The following is a 9,303-nucleotide window of genomic DNA, read 5'->3' as shown; positions in this document are numbered from 1 at the left end:
GAAGTTACTGAGCCCTCTGAGGGAGCAGGGTTCTCTTTTGTTTTGATTTTTGTTTTTTTGCAGCGTTGGGTATTGAACCCAGGGCCCCGAGCATGCTAGCTAATCCTCAACCTCTACTTTCCACTCAATCTGTACGCCCCCCAGTCCTTTTTATTTTACTTTGAGATGGGGTCTCGCTCAATTGCAGAGGCTGTTCTCAAACTTGAGATACTCCTGCCTCTCCAGTCATCTCTGGGATTTCACTGGGTAATTTTCAAAAAATTGAAACGTGAACTTCCATACAAGTTTACGAAGAATGAGGGCAACAGGTATGTTTAGCTCACCAACAAGAGAGCTCCCAGGACAGGAAGGTGGTTCCAGCAGGAATTTGAGGAATTGTTAGCGTCAGAAGTTTGGAAAGGGGAGGAGTACTGGGAGTGGAACCCACGTGTCCTATACCCCTGAGCTTCAACCCCCAGGGCTTTAGATAATTTTTTAAAATTTTGAGACAGGGTCTTGTAACAAGGGGTTCACTTGATGCTTTGACTATATCCCCTGAGGCTTTGAAACTTACATGTTTTTTTCTTTTTCCAAATCTTCTTTTCCCTCTACTTCTCCCTGATCTCTCCTCCCTAATCTCATTTTATCTGAATCACCTCTTTAAAAGCCCCTGTTCCTGTGGATGGGCACAATCACAGCCTCTGGAACAGGAGTTCCCTGTACTTCTCCTTTGCTAGCTGTCGCGAGCAGCTCCCGAAGCTGGAGCGGGCCTTGGTCTCGGAGGTCAACCGCAGGCGGGTCCCCGGCCGTGTCCTACCCGGACCAGAATCCCCGGCGACACGAACACACCACACCGACTCACGGAGATGTCTTTCCAATGCTTCGTTTATTCTCACAGCAGTCCTCACACAGCAGCAGCGGAGCAGAGACCGGACGGACCAATCAGGCGGCTGGTGTCAGTGCCTGACCTGAGAGGTGCTGCCTGTCCTCCGTGCCTTATATTTATACTAAGCCTAACTTGTTTACATCTTATTGGGGTTTTTCCTTTACATCATTTGTTTTTCACTACCTTATCCATACTTAACACACTTCGCACTCATCACTATCTTATCTATACCTAACACACTGCGCACTTGTAGCACAACATCAAAACATGTTTACCTAAAGTTAATATTATCTATACCTAACATACTGCACACTTGTAGCACAACATCAAAACATGTTTACCTAAAGTTAATATTCACTCCATACAATACCTAATACTTATTTAACTACTATTCACTCCATACACTAGCAAAGCAATAAATCTTCTTTTTCCTTTTTTTCTCAAAACTGTCACCCTCATTGCTATACAAAATTACATATAAGAGGTTGTGAGGGGAATGGGAAAATAAACAAGGAGAGAAATGAATTACAGTAGATGGGGTAGAGAGAGAAGATGTGAGGGAAGGGGAGGGGGATAGTAGGGGATAGGAAAGGTAGCAGAATACAACAATTACTAATAGGGGGCTGGGGATGTGGCTCAAGCGGTAGCGCGCTCGCCTGGCATGCGTGCGGCCCGGGCTCGATCCTCAGCACCACATACAAACAACCATGTTGTGTCCGCCGATAACTAAAAAATAAATATTGAAAAATTCTCTCTCTCTCTCCCTCTATCGCTCTCTCTTTAACAAAAAAAAAAAAAAAAAACAATTACTAATAGGGCATTATGTAAAATTGTGGATGTGTAACCGACGTGATTCTGCAATCTGCATTTGGGGTAAAATTGGGAGTTCATAACCCACTTCAATCTAATGTATGAAATATGATATGTCAAGAGCTTTGTAATGTTGTGAACAACCAATAAAAATAAATAAATAAATAAAAATTTAAAAAAATCAAAACTGTCCTTGTTATTGGATTGGCACCAGGGACAAGGACCGATCTTTTGGCAATAGCACCCCACCCAAGGCCTTACCCAGGAGTGTTCCCCCCATAGCCCATTAGGCCATGCCTCCCTCCCCAGTGCCACCCTGCCTGTGTGCCACACCCTGAACCAGGTGTCTGCCCTCTGGCCTGGACCACACCAGGGCCCACAAGCAGCCCCTGGCTTCTTCCCTCCTCACCCAACCTGGCAGGCTCTGCGTCACCCAGTAATGTCAACACACGAGTTCAGCTTGAGGGCCACCTGCTACAGAAGCCCTCCCTGCAGATCACTGCACCCCAGGCCCCTTCCCCATGTCAGGTTCTGACCAGGAGCCTGTGAAGCTAGGGTGGCACCAGAGGCTGGACCACTGGGTAGCATTAGGGAGAACTGGACACAGGCAGTGCCATCCTCCACCTTAGAACAAGAATCACCGCCTGATCTCTCTGAGTCAGCCTGACCTAGAGCCCAGGAGGCACTCCCCAGGTGGCACCCCACCATCCTGCCAAGGAAAGAAATTGGTTTCTAGGACTGACATCCTGAAAAACACTGGTTCCTTTTGAAGCTGATGCCACGAGGAGCCTTCCCTAGCCGAACCTCAAAATTCCCCTCCCTCCCCACATGTACCCCAGGCCGTATGTAAGTGGAAAAGGCTCTCAGTCTCCCTGAGCCCCTCAGGTTGGTCCCCAGTACACCTGTGACCATGGAGTCACCCTCCTCTCTGGATGTCCCTCCTTGGCTCCTTTCCTCATGGGGAGGAGAATCAATCGTCATGTCCGCTAACCTCCAACAGAAAGCTAGCGTGGCGGAGGGCTCCATGGGGTACAGCTGAGATCGCAGCGGCTCCGGAGGCTGAAGCAGGAGGATCGCAAGTCAAGGCTAGCCTCAGAGACTTAGTGAGACCCTCAGCAATTTAGGGAGACCCTGTCTCAAAAAAAGAAAAGGTGGGTGGCGGGGAGCTGGGGATGTGGCTCAGTGGTAAATCACCCTGGGTTCAATCCCTGGTATCAAAAACCAAAAAAACCAGTGACGTTCCTTCCATGGAAACTCTGTAGCATGATCACTAGGTTATCTTCTTCATGAATTAGTGTTGCTGAAACTCTGCTTGTTATTTTCTAGCCCCTCCTCCAGGGTCTAAGCTCCAAGACACCAGGAACTTGAATACTTCATTCTCTAAAAAAGACTTAGGAAGGTGGTGTGCACCTGTAATCCCAGCAGCTTGGGAGGCCGAGGCAGGAGGATCACATGTTCAAAGCCAACCTCAGCAAAAAAAAAAAAAAAAAAAGCAAGGCCCTAAGCAACTCAGTGAGACCCTGTCTCTAAATAAAATACAAAATAGGGCTGGGATGTGGCTCAGGGGTGGAGTGCCCCTGAGTTCAAACCACATCCTGGGCCAGACTTAGGAGGGGCTGGAGTGCCGCTGGGGTGGGGGTGGTGGGAGTGCTGGTTTAGCCCACCCAAGGCTCTGGGTTCATCCCAGCACAGAAACCTGGCTAAACAGCACAGTGAGCCCAGCCCTAGGCCCGTGGGGGTGGGGAGCCGGGCGCTGGCTGTGTGGCTGGCACCACCATCCCACAGCCCCACCTTCTCTGGCCCCCAGGACCTGGGGACCCTCCTAGTCTCAGGATGGGCCCTGCAGGTCAGGACTCCTCTGGGATTCTGCATGCTGTTCCGGGAATGCTCCCACCTGGACCAGCATCAAAAGGCCCATCACAAGTTCTGCTTTCGCCCTCCCCAAGGTCCCTGGGGTGTAAAAGGGGTTTACTAGATGCTGTGACTGTGTCCCCTGTGGCTTTGAAACTGGCATGTTCTTTTCTTTTTCCCAACCTTCTTCTCCCTGATCTTCTTTTTCCTAAACTTCTCCCTGATCTCCTTTCCCCTCATCTTCTCCTTCCTGACCTCTCCTCCCTAATCCCAATTTTCTCTGAATCACCTCTTTAAAAGTCCCTGTTCCTGTGGATGGGCACAATCCCAGCCTCTGGGATAGGAGTCCCCTGTGTTCTCCTTTGCTAGCAAAGCAATAAGCCTTCCTTTTCCTTTTTCTCAAAACCATGTCCTTGTTATTGGATTGGCTTTGAGGACAAGGACAGAGCTTTTGGTAACAAGTGGGGCTCCTGAAGTTGCTCACTAACAGGGGACTGGCTCTGCTAGCCCTCCAGGGGCCAGACTCACATCTAGATTTGTGACCCCAAAGGAAGCTGGACCCACAGGTGCACTGAGGTGGGAGGGGAAATGGGGAATTGCTAACAGGGAGCATTTAAAGTGTACCTCAGACTGAGGGTGCCGTTCAGGACGGTGGCTCCATGGTAAAGCGCTTGCCTGGCGGGCACAAGACCCTGGGTCCTGTGATCCAAGACACTCAGGAGACTGAGGTGGAAGGATCACAAATTTAAGGCCAGCCTCAGCAACTTAGCAAGACCTTGTCTCAAAATAAAAAAAATAAAAAGGCCTGGGGATACTCAGTGGTAGAGCACCTAGGGTTCAAACCCCAGCAACAAAAAGAGAAAAAAGAGCCCCACCCCTAAATCTCAGGAGGCCACTGTCCCACATAGGCAAGGCTGAGAATCTAACTGGAGTTACTCTCACTCAAGTTCATCACCAAGCTGAAAGTGTCTGACCTTCAGGGAAACCAGCACTAGAGAGGTCACAGCCATGAATAGGACAGCTTCAGTTGGTGTGGTAAGGACCCCCTGCCTCAAGCCTGAGCTCCTCCTGTCCTCACAGAGAGTGAGGAATCTCAACCAATGGTGTTTCCATCCCTGCCTCACAGAGGCACTGTGAAAGGGAGGATCAGATTCCTTGCTGCTTTCAGTGTCGGGACCTCACCCTGCTAGGCCAGCTCTCCACCAAAAAGCTACACAAGCCCTTTCTATTTCCTTTGCAGGCAGGGCCTCCCTAAGTTGTCTAGGCTGGCCTTGAACTTGCAGTCCTCCTGCCCCAGCCTCCCCGGGCTGGATGACGGATGTATCAGGCCCAGACCTGGCCACGTTTTCTTTTCCACTCTTCCACAGGTGGACAGGGGATGGCTGGCAGCTGTGGGCTATGACCAACCGGGCCGCTGTGGCCACAGGTGCACAAGAGCCTGCTCAAGGCCCTGTGGTCAGTTCTATGGGATATGCCCCCAAGAGGACTTGTTGGACCCCGTGGCAAGGCGGCTTTGTGTGTATGTGTTTATAGACTGGGGTCAAACCTGGGCCTCGGAGAGGATAGTGGAGGGCTGCACCCATCCCTGCTTGAGTTGGAGTTTTTTTTTAGTGGCACTGGGGGTTGAACCCAGGGGTGCTCTATCACTGAGCTGCACCCAACACTTTGTAATGTTATCTTGAAACGAGGTCTCTCTAAGTTGCCCAGCCTGGCCTGGAACGTGCGATGATGCTCCCGCCTCGGCCTTGGAGGGGCTGGGCCTCCCTCAGGGTGACGCCCGTGGCCTCTGCGACCTTTGAGACTGGGAGGCTGGGTGGGAGTGAGGCCTCCTCTCCACTGTGTGTGCCACATGTGTATGCTGCTGGCTAGAAGAGATAAGGATCCAAAGTAAGAGTGGCCAGGACCATTTATTTCATCCTCATGAAAATGCTGGCACCACAGGGCTACCTGGGGCCGTGATGAGTTTCCCCGTCATCCACAATGAGTGTGAGGCTCTGCCCTGTTGCCCACAGCAGCTGCTCCCGTTCTAGCCATCACCACCACATTCCAGGCACGAAAAGGATGAAGATGGAGGAGAACTGAGTGACCTTCCCCGTGAGGTCCTTTTGCTGAACTCCACACAGTCTTTCTTATACCCAACAACCAGAACTCTAGCAGGTGCTGGGGAGACCTCAGGGAAATGTCCTCTTCATCTTGAGGGGTAGAGGCCAGCTACACTGGGGGGCACAGAATGGAAGCATACCCCTTCTGTTTATTGGCTGTGGTGCTAGCAACGGAACCAGATCTTGAGCTGTTTGGGGACGGTACCACAGAGCGCATCCCCAACCCCAGGACCTGGAGGACAGACTCGGGGACAGCTCACGCCTGCAGTTTCCTAGTTACATACATTTGTTTTTGTTTTGGGTACTGGGGCTCAAACCCAGAATCCGGCCCATGCCAGGCTGGCCCCGAGCGTAGAGCACACTGTAAACCTAGTCCCTCACTTGCTCTGGAGGCCACAGGAGAAGGATCTCGAGTTCAAGGCCAGCCTCAGGAACTTAGTGGGGCCCTAGCAACTCTCTAAATAAAATATTCAAAGGGGAGGGCAGCAAATTGATGTGGCTCAGTGGTTAACCACCCTTGGGTTCAAGAAGAAATCAGGGACCTCACTCCCTGGAGGCAAGTGTCTCCCCACTTAGCTACTCCCCCAGCCCTGCTGTTACCTATGTGGAAAATAATGGAAGTTTCGCCAGGTGAGTGACACAGGCCTGTGATCCCAGAGACTCAGGAGGCTGAGGCAGGAGGATTGCAAGTTCCAGCCTGGGCAAAACAGGGGAGACCCTGTCTCAATATTAAAAGGTAAGGCCCTGGGTTTGTCCCCAGTACCATACACACATACACACACACACACACACACACACACACACACACACAAATTAAAGAATCATTAAAATGGGCTGGAGATGTGGTTCAATGGTAAAGCACCCTTATGTTAAATCCCTAGTACCAAAAAAAAAAAAAAAAAAAAAAGGAAAAAAAATAGAAAGAGATACTACTGGTTGATCTGGGCCACGTTTAAGGCTCATCCTGACTTTACATGGAAAAACATGCACCCCGGCCACGCCCAGTACATGCCTGTAGCCCAATGACTAGAGGCTAAGGCAGGAGGGTCACTGGGCCCAGGAGTTCAAGCCCAACCTGGTGAGATCCCGACTCACACACAAGACAGATCAGAAACCAAACCTCCAGCACAGGAGCCAGGTGTGGCCCGGTGGCTAGAGGACCTGCACTCGGTGACACCACGTGGTTTCCAAAGCCACAAGGCTGTGCACAGAGGCCAAGGGAGACTCTGAGACTTGGCTGGCTGGCTGGTGGACAGAGTCCAGTTTGGTCAGGCCAGGCCACGCAGCACAGTGGCAGTCAGTTGCATCAGGGTCTCAGCTGGGGGACCTGGGTGATGCAATCAGGGCCCAAGGCCACTCACCAGCAGTGAGGTACAAATCCATGCTGGGCAGTCCAGGCTGAGCTCTGGGCCCTGGGCTCCAGGCTCAGGGCACCAGCCACACGCCCTGTGTCCCTCACACCCACCCAGCCCTGCAGATCACCTGTGAGTTTGCCTTGCGGGTTTTCTCTGTGCCTGAGCGCTGCTGTGAGTGCCTGCTCCTGCCCTGTCCCTGGGGCAGCCGCGCCCCGCCAGAGCAGGGGCTGGCCTTGTGTGTCACCACTTCAACCAAGACTTGCTGTGTCCAGGGAACCCATGTGCAGTGGGTCTGTGTGTCTGTTCTCTGGCTTCTCCTGTCCTGCTCTCCAGGGCAGACTGGGCAGCGGAGCTCCCCCAGGATCACCTCTGCTAGTCTCAGACTGCCATGTCTGGGTGGAGCTTGGGGTGCAGTTTCCCCCAGGAGAGCTCTGTGAGGCAGGAGGCCTGGGTGCTGAAGAATCCAGCCCTCGGCACCGCTCAGGCCCCACCAGGCCCACGTACCAGCTAGCCCTAGGGTCACAGCCATGACCACCCACTTCTAGCGCCCAGGCAGAGATGGCTGGCACTCCCTCCTCTTGAGGCTCAGCTGGCCAGCAGTCCTGGGGCTCTGCCTTGGGAGCACACAGGGGCCGCCACACCTCACCAGCCCAGGAACTTTCCTCCCCTCTCTTCCTGCTCCCAGCTGGCCCCTCTCTGCTTGAACACAGCCAGGGGGACTGCAGGGGGGTCACCCAGGCCCCCTGCTGCTCAAACCCTGCAGTGGCCTTGTGGCCCCAGAAAACCCCCATGCTTGTGCTGACCCTTGCAGCCCCCGAGCCTCCCGGATCTCCAAGCACACCCCTACCTCACACAGGCCTGTCTGGAGGTCACCCTCCTGGCTCCCCCTGGGCACCCCAGGTGCCCCTCCCTGCCCTGCTAGCCGAGGCGCAGGGTGCAGATTCTGAGTCTAAGTGTGTTCTGTGTTTGTCCTGCAAGCTCCTCAAGTCTAAGGATGTGGCCTGTTTTGTTGAGACTGCAGCATGTCAGAGTGCAGGACCTGCTGCAGGGGCGGCAGGAAGCCCACGGCACTCCCTGCTGCCTGCGGGACCTGGCCCAGGCTGGGAGGAAGGCCAGGCCATCAGGGCTCCAGCCCAGGGCCAGCACCTGGGGTCCCTGGGAGCCAGGACCTGCCAGTTCTGATCTACCTGAGTGTGACTGAGTAGGACTCAGAGGGAGCAAGACGGAGGCAGAGAGAGGGAGGGAGGGAGGGAAGGAGGGGGAGAGAGAGAGAGAGAGAGCGCGCTGGGAGGAATGAAGCCCAGAGAGAAGCCCTTGGCTCCGGCATACATCGCCCTGTGACCTTGGGGACTAGTGGGTGCTCTGGCCCCGTGAGTGGCCCTGGAGGACCGGTTCAGCATGCCAGGATCCCAGTGTGGAGCCTCCATGGTGGCACTCAGCTGGGGACAGGGACTGCTTCTAGCCTGGCCCCCGGCGTTCCCCCAGCTCCATGACCCGTGGGTCACTCACCGCCCCTCAGTTTCCCTATGTGGACAATGGAAGCAGCCACCTTCCCTCTCCTTGGGGTGGTTACAAGGACCCAGAGAGGCTGGTGAAGAGTCCAGCAGTAGCTGCCCAGGGCGCTATCATGCCAGTCTTTGGAGTGACCCACCCCTGAGAGGCAGTGGGTGGGGCGGGCAGGGCAGGGCATGGCGGTGGCCTGGGGCAGCTCAGAGCTGCGGCCCACCTCCCAGTTGTGTCCCCAAGTCACATGCTAGCAGCCCCATCCCAATTAGACGCTGTGAGCAGGTGGTGCCTTGGGGAGGTGACAAGCAGGACCCCTCATGTTACCATGGTGACTTACATGGGAACAAGGGACCCAGAGCACCTGCTCAGCCAGGTGAGGATGCAGCTGGAGGGCAGCCATGTGCAAACCAGGAACTGCCCTCACTAGAACAGGACGGCCCCCTGACCATGGCTCTAGCCCCCAGGACTGTGAGGAACAAGGGCGGTTGGTGGCTTTGCTGCCACACCACACCTCGGCTTCCGGGGGCTGGTGGGACTGTGAACCCACACCCAGGCACTAGAACCGTGTGGAGGCCCACAGGCCTTGCGGGAGCTGCCTGTCCAGGCCACGCAGCGCAGTCCAGGACCCATGAGCCCCCCGTGTTTCAATGTGACTCTCAGGAGCGGACATGGTGGGTGTTACTTGGTGACAGCACCACCTTCTCGTGTGCCAGGGCGGCGGGGTCTGGAGCTGGCTGAGGAGAGCAGACCCTGAGGCCTTCGGAAAACATCCAGACTTGCAGGATAGCAGGACAGAGCCCAGGGTCAGCACGTG

This window comes from Spermophilus citellus, assembly GCF_964194105.1.
Source record: "Spermophilus citellus genome assembly, chromosome: 3".
Lineage (NCBI taxonomy): Eukaryota > Metazoa > Chordata > Mammalia > Rodentia > Sciuridae > Spermophilus > Spermophilus citellus.
Note: the sequence above shows the minus strand (reverse complement) of the source record.